At 50.9% G+C, this 7,293-nt stretch overlaps 3 non-coding genes across 3 annotated transcripts; 1 reads left to right on the forward strand and 2 right to left on the reverse strand.

Annotated features, from left to right (window-relative positions):
- Positions 1–4,907: 4,907 nt before the first annotated feature.
- LOC137990209 (U2 spliceosomal RNA) lies at positions 4,908–5,099 on the reverse strand. Its single transcript, XR_011121221.1, has one exon. It is a non-coding gene; the product is annotated as a U2 spliceosomal RNA (small nuclear RNA).
- Positions 5,100–5,367: 268 nt separating this feature from the next.
- On the forward strand, positions 5,368–5,486 carry LOC137990165 (5S ribosomal RNA). The gene has a single exon (XR_011121182.1). It is a non-coding gene; the product is annotated as a 5S ribosomal RNA (ribosomal RNA).
- Positions 5,487–6,462: 976 nt separating this feature from the next.
- On the reverse strand, positions 6,463–6,626 carry LOC137990187 (U1 spliceosomal RNA). The gene has a single exon (XR_011121201.1). It is a non-coding gene; the product is annotated as a U1 spliceosomal RNA (small nuclear RNA).
- Between the last annotated feature and the right edge of the window lie 667 nt (positions 6,627–7,293).

Raw genomic sequence — 7,293 nt, forward strand, 5'->3', positions numbered from 1 at the left:
CCACGGAGGCGACAACGTGAGGGTCAGAGGATGCGAAAACCAAAGTTCCCCGGGAGGGGGAAAAAGAGCCACCAAGCGACTCCCAGGCCAAAAGCAAAGAGGAGTAAAATGGCGGTAACAGGGACCTGTCGAAGGCAGCGGGACGGGAGAAAACATCAAGAGAGGAGGCAGCAAAACACGATTGAAACCAGTACGACACAAAGGAGGACCAGCTTGACGAGGACAAAGTAGACCGTTTGACCCACTGACCCAGAAGCGACCAAACCTTGAGCTTAATGTCCACCACCGAGAAACCTCCCAGCGATGTGGGCTGAACGACCACAGCACGTGCAACGAGCTCCCGCTTGGTTTTCCAGAAGAATGAGAAAACAAGGGAGTTAAGTTCTTTAAGTACCCAGGGGGGCATGTGGACCAGGGATGCCACATACCAAACCCTGGCGAGGGCCAGGCAATTGATGACCAAAGCCTTGCCATGAAAAGACAAGGAGCGCTGACGCCAGGAGGAGAGGACGCGTTCCACAGCCTCTATCCGAGGCCGCCAATTAGTTCATCAATGTCATGCGGGCCAATGAAGACTCCGAGGATTTTAAGCTTAGAAGATGTCCAGTCGAGAGGGACAGGGGGGTCAGTTCGGCCAGCCCAAGACCCCAGCCACAAGCCGCGAGACTTTGTCAGGTTGAGCTTGGATCCAGAACCAAGCTCATACCTTGTGTAGGTGTCAAAAACAGCCCTAATGGAGGCATCGGAGGACAAGATGAGCGATGTGTCATCCGCGTACTGGGAAATTGGAGAGAGCGGTGAGGGCAGTCCAGGCAGCAAAGGTCCAGTAATGGCGGGATTTGCTCGAATATTGGCGGCCAAGACCTCAGCGACCATAACATACAGCAAAGGTGCGAGGGGGCAGCCTTGACGCACCCCCCGTGTGAGACTGAAAAAGTTTGAGACATGACCGTTAACAATGACAGCACTCTGAACAGCATTATAGAAAAGGCGGATCCAGCGCAGAAAGGAGGTTTGGAAACCCATTCTGCAGAGGGTGGCATGCAGAAAGGACCAATCAACGCGATCAAACGCTTTTTCTTGGTCGAGCGAGAGGATGGCACAAGGAGACCCGGATTGCGTGGCGTAATGGACCATGTCTCGGAGATAAGCGACGTTCTCACCAATATAACGACCGGGGACACCACAGGTTTGATCCTCAGCCACCACGGCATGAATAACCTTCAGGAGACGCCCAGCGATGACGCGGGCAGCGAGCTTGTAGTCCACACTAAGGAGGGAAATTGGCCGCCAGTTACGAGGGTTCAGCCGGTCACCCGTCTTAAAGATGAGAGAAATGATGCCTCGACGCTGAGAGAGGCTGAGAGTGCCAGCCTCATAACATGAGTTCAGGACGAGCACGAGGTCCTGTCCGAGCACCGGCCAGAATTTGACATAAAACTCCATAGGGAGGCCATCCAAGCCCGGGGTCTTGCCTCGAGCCATCCCACATAAAGCAGTATAACACTCCTCCGACTGGAGAGGACCATCACACTGTTGAGCCTGGTCGGCGGACAAGGTGGAGGTGAGGGCGTCGAGCAGGGAAAGAGCCACGTCCCCGTCAGTAGGCTCGGCACTAAACAAGTTAGAATAAAAGGAAGCAAAAGCCTGGCATAGGTCCTTTGAACTCGAGACCACTGTGCCATCATCGCATCGAAGTGCTGAAATAAGTCGGTCGGCGGCACGCTTCTTTTCCAGACGGAAGAAAAAGGCCGAGGAGGTTTCACCTTCCTCAACCCATTGGCCCGAGCACGGACTTGGGCTCCCCGAGCTGCCTCGAGGTCTAGGGCAGCAAGGGCAGACAGGGTAGAATGGTACGGCTCAACACAGGAGGTGAAACCGGCATCAACACGGTTCTTAAGATGCCCAGCTAGTCGGCCAAGGAGGTCTCGACACTGCGATGTTTTCTTTCGAGCGCTCAGCGCAATATTTAATTGTGAGGCCTTTGATTTGGCTCTTGCCCTTATCCCACCACTTAGCTAGTGACGGGAAGGACAGCATGGACTGCCTCCAAACGGACCAAAAATTAGTGATATGCTGGATATAGTCCTCATCATTGAGGACAGAAATGTTGAGCTTCCAGAAACTGTCCCAGGAGCAGCAATGTCTGGGACACTACAAGAAAGCACCACACCACAGTGATCCGAAAACGGACAAGGAATAATATCGCAAGTCAAGACTGATGGTAACAGGAGTACGGGGCACCAATGAGATCAATACGGGAGGCCATAAGGCCGTCTGAGCGAGTCCAAGAGAAGGCAGAATCGGAAGGATGCAGGTGCCTCCAAATGTCCAGACAACAGCAGGAGTCAAAAAGACGTTTTAAGGTAGCAGTACTTTCGCGGGAAGTGTCAGAGACATTGGAGCCCCGACGATCGAGGGCGCGGTCGAACACAGTGTTAAAGTCCCCGGCAAGGAAGGTCGGATAGGTGGGATCAACCCAAGACGAGACGTCGTCCAGGAAGTCGTCACGGGCTGGGTTGCGATTGGGGGCGTAGAGACAGCAGATACGAAACGGGTGCCCAGAATGGGTAAAGTGGCAAAAAACAACACGCCCAGCGGTGTCACACCAAGAGCTCGTAAGGGTGACCGTGGGGCGGAATAAAATGATGCAACCACAAGAGTGTGCAGAGCCAACAGAAGCAACTGCATTAAAACCAGATGAACGAAACCAGACTGACATTCACTGTCTGAAGAGCAGTGGGCCCTCTTGTAGGCAGACAATGTCAGGGACCTGAGGAAAGGAACGTAACCAGTGCAGAACACCAGCGCGCTTGGACGAGTCCCTGAGACCATTGGTGTTTAAGGAGAGGATAGAGAGAGCCATAACTGAGAAGAAAGAGAGAGACAGCACAACTAGGAGCGACGGCTCCGAACCGGGGCAGGGGGAGCCAAGGAGGGAAGGCCAGAATGAACAGCCCTCCCAGACTCCCTGCCCTTTCCAGACTTCGAGCGGCCGGGGACCGCAGAACCAGGAAGAGGTTTCTTCGCTTTCTTCTTAGACTTGACCTGATCATCAGAGGAAGCCTCAACATCCGAAAGTCCACGCTTAGTGACTGGTGAATCAGTCAGCTCGACCTCGTTAACCATTACGGGAGACAGAGATAGAACCTGTGGGGTATTTACAGGGGTTACATTGATGCCCGTTAAAGGGTCATCGTCACTAAATATACTTTGACTGTATTCAGTCTCATTAACTAGTTCATTATCATTCGTATCCATTTCTTTTCCATTATTACTATTATCCATTTCCATTTCTTTTCCATTAACTACAGCATTATTTGTCATTTCTTTTCCAGTAACTACATTATTACTATTATCCATTTCCATTTCTTTTCCATTAACTATAGTAGTATTGTCCATTACACCAACTACGTTACTACTAGTGTTAACATTGTATTACTCTGTGGCGCAGCCAAACCATCAGACGCAGCGGCGGGGGAGGCAGCCACCTGCACGCGCGTCGAGGACCCACCATTACCGTTTTAGGGAGGGCCGCACCCTCCTTAACATTTACTGGTGGCAGGAGAGGCCATGGGTGGAGTACCAGGGGGGATAACTCATTGTCCCTGAGGTCGGTGTGGGAACCCCAACTTGAAATACCAGGTTGCGTGGGGGCAGGAGGACGAAGGGTTACCCCCTCGTCCCCAGAGTCCTCATGGTCAGAGCTTGCAGGAGAAGTGGGAAGGTCCTCAGGACCAGAACTGACATCCAGGAGGGGAGGCAGCGACTCCGGGGGAGTGGCACCAACAACAAGTGAAGCGGACGGATGGGCGGGGGTCGCAGGCGAAGATGGTGGGTTCCCCCAGGCATTGGGGGGGTTGGGCAATCCCTGGCCATGTGACCAGGCTCCCGACACCTGCGGCACTTCCCGCGCAAGTCACAGTTTTTGGTGAGGTGTTCCCCACGACAGATATCACATTCGGCCGGCTGACCCACATACCACACCTTACATTTATATCCAGCAATGTCCAGATTACGAGGGATCCGGCCAGAACGAACCATTTTGATGATACGGGCTCCAGTGCAGATTGCAGGGTCACCCGGGTAATGCTGGTGCCTTATCGTCTCCACCTTCCCGTACGAGGAAAAGTAGGGCCGGAGGCGATCATCACTCTCCTCAAAGGGATAGTGATACAACATAACATTTTGAGCTCGAGGCCCAGCATACATGACTTTGCACTTAGCACCAGCTAAAGTGACAAAATCATAACCTTCAACAATATTTTTACATTTTGGGTCAGCGAAAGTAATCTGAACCAGTTTTACGGGAACAAACTGAATACTGTCAATCACAAAGGGGGTGAACTTTCCCTTGATGGCTGTAACAAGTTCCGCCCTGGGAACAGAGGTTGGAACATCGGAAAGGTCGAGGACTACTGTCCTCTTAAAGGCCGCAAGAGGCATGATGAAAAGGGAAAAAGAGAAAAAACAGTCCCCCCGGAAAGCAAAGCTCCCAGGAAGGGAACAGAAAGACTGGCTACCCTGGGTTATGGCAGGACGCCAAGCATAAGTCCCCAGGAGGGTCACCAGTAAAACTCAGGAATCAAAAATCTTACCACAAATCCCAAAAACGCTTGTCCCCACACTCCAATTCCAATACGGAACTTACGCGTACCACAAGGAAAGGCACGAACCTGGCAGATAATAAAAACCCGCGTCAGGTAAGTATGCCTTTTCAACCTCTCCGGAACCGCAAAAACGCAACTTGTCTGCGCATACCATGTGGTAATGGGGGTCACGTGCTCCTCGTCCTGTCGTGTCGTGCTGTCCACTCGCTGCTATGCTACCTAGAAAAGAGAAGAGAAATGTGAAGGTTGGTTGCTTGGTCATTTGTTCTGCTTTCACTTGATTATTTCTTCCCCAGAGGGAAGTGGGCCACGCTCGGAGGTAGTGCTATACCGAGGCAACCCGTGGCCGGGACGAGGCAAGCCTCTTTTCCACGGCCCAGTTCCAAAAATCAGTTTAATATATGAGCTGCTCGATGAGCAGCGTATCAGATATTAAGCTGATAAGAACAGATACTACACTTGATCTTAGCCAAAAGGCCGAGAAGCCGATGCCCGTAAATGCTCACAGCGGACAAGGTGCTCCCAGTCTCATGGCCACGAGATATGGTGGTCCGATTACAATCCGTGCCAAGGAAGGAATGCCCAAAGCCAACCTGAAAGCGAGGCGCACACAACGATCGCCCTTGTACAGTGGGCAGCAGGACCAGCATTGCATGGCACTTGCGTTGACGGCAAGAGGACAAATGCACATTGTGCTTGCTCTGACCTCGTTTTTATTTTCCCTTATAACAAAGTTAATTTTCACGGCGAATTACTTGTCTACGACCATACCACAGGGAAAACACCGGTTCTCGTCCGATCACCGAAGTTAAGCCCTGTCGGGCGGGGTTAGTACTTGGATGGGAGACCGCCTGGGAATACCCCGTGTTGTAGGCTTCCCTTTTTCCTTCTGTACACTTGATTATCTCAAAAAATCTCAGTTTCCTTTAATGAAAGAACATTCCAAACCAGGTTTTTTGAACACAACATGCCAACGATATGTCAAAGATGAGACATACAACAAAAACAAAATAGTTCACACGAGAAAGTGGAACTTGTATTCCCAAGGGAGCGCGTGCGCGCGAGATCTTATCAATCCAACGTTTATGACATGAAACGTATCTTTTCGTGTGAGCAAAGAACAGGATACGACAAGTAAAAAATGCATGCACTGTTATGCATTAGATGGAAGTTAACCTAGCCCGGATGATATGCATACAACGAAGGCTACAACACTACAACATTGATCCTGCGAAAACGTGACTTACGTGACGTAGCGCACTTCAAAGTCTTACTGTTCCCTGCTCAACACGGACAGTACGTATTCAAAGGGCCGATAAGACACTATCCTGACCATGAAAGATTTACTTTTTATGATAACAATCCAATTAACTGATAACATAGAGAAACCACAAAGTGTTGGCCACAGAAATGTAACGCCAACTGATCTGGCGGGTCCTCAGTTACTCAATGCAAAACGGGCTCTCCAGAACGCAACATACACAAACGCAAAAGAAATCTATCGCGATGGAGCAGTACAAACACACATCCACTTACGTTTTCGAAACGATGCACGAGGATAAGAGCTCGACCCGCTGGCATTTTCTTGTCTCACTCGTCTATCGATGGAAATCGATGCGGCTGAAATAAACACGTCCTCTCGCTCTCTCTACGGCCAAGAATGAAAGAAATAAAATCACAGTTTTGCAGTGCACCAAGTACGGAACATTCACCTACAATTTCAGCAGTGGAATTCACAAATACAACTCACCTTCCTTAGTCCTTACACCGCCACCGCATCTCCTTCCCTGCCCTGCCTGAAACGTTACCAACAAACCTTCCCATTAGCCAACTTTGCCACCGGGGTTTGGTGCGGGGACTAGCGCGAACGCAGGTCCCCACTACCAGAAATTATACGCTCGAGTTACCCACATTTGGGGTAATCGCAAGGGTCAACCCAATCGAAGTGCAATGAAAGAGCCTCACCTTGAGAGGACTGCCTCCCTGATCACAGTGCCTCCCGCGTCAGGTAAGTTTTTTATGTTTAAGGCGAATGGACTGGCCCCCCGGTAGGGTGAGTGTCAATGGCCGCCCAGACCATAACGACGACATCCGTCAAAAACAAAACGGTTCACCACCCTACAAACGGGGGTGTACCAACACGCCAACTTCCGCCGGGGAATCGAACCCCGCCCTACCAACAAATAACAAAAAGACAAACACACAAACGAGGATTGCATCTCGTAATTGCCTCGTCCCGACCTTACACTCCTACATGGACCAATTCGACAAAACGACAAAAAAAGGACTCAAAAACAACTGGGACAAACCAAAACAAGCACGACCCAGCACAAGGGGGAAAAGCGACCGACCACCAAAAATGGCCCCCCATCAACCGACTTACCAACGCCCAAAGGCGTTGGTTCACCCCCGAAAAGGCCAGGACATGCCACACGCAACACAAAACCATTACCTAAATATGAACGACCAGAGTATCATTATGCCAACGACGCCACCACACCACGACCACCCCATTGACGGACAAAAATAGCGACGACGGCGGTCAGACCAGAAACGACGGAAAAACAACGGGAGGATTAAACCGAACCCGAGACTTCACACGCTACATAACGTCAACAGCCGAAGGCCGACCACCCCTTGAAACGAAAGTCATTAACGAGCCCCCCAAATACAGCCTTGCATA

Source organism: Montipora foliosa, unplaced genomic scaffold (genome assembly GCF_036669935.1).
Source record: "Montipora foliosa isolate CH-2021 unplaced genomic scaffold, ASM3666993v2 scaffold_66, whole genome shotgun sequence".
Lineage (NCBI taxonomy): Eukaryota > Metazoa > Cnidaria > Anthozoa > Scleractinia > Acroporidae > Montipora > Montipora foliosa.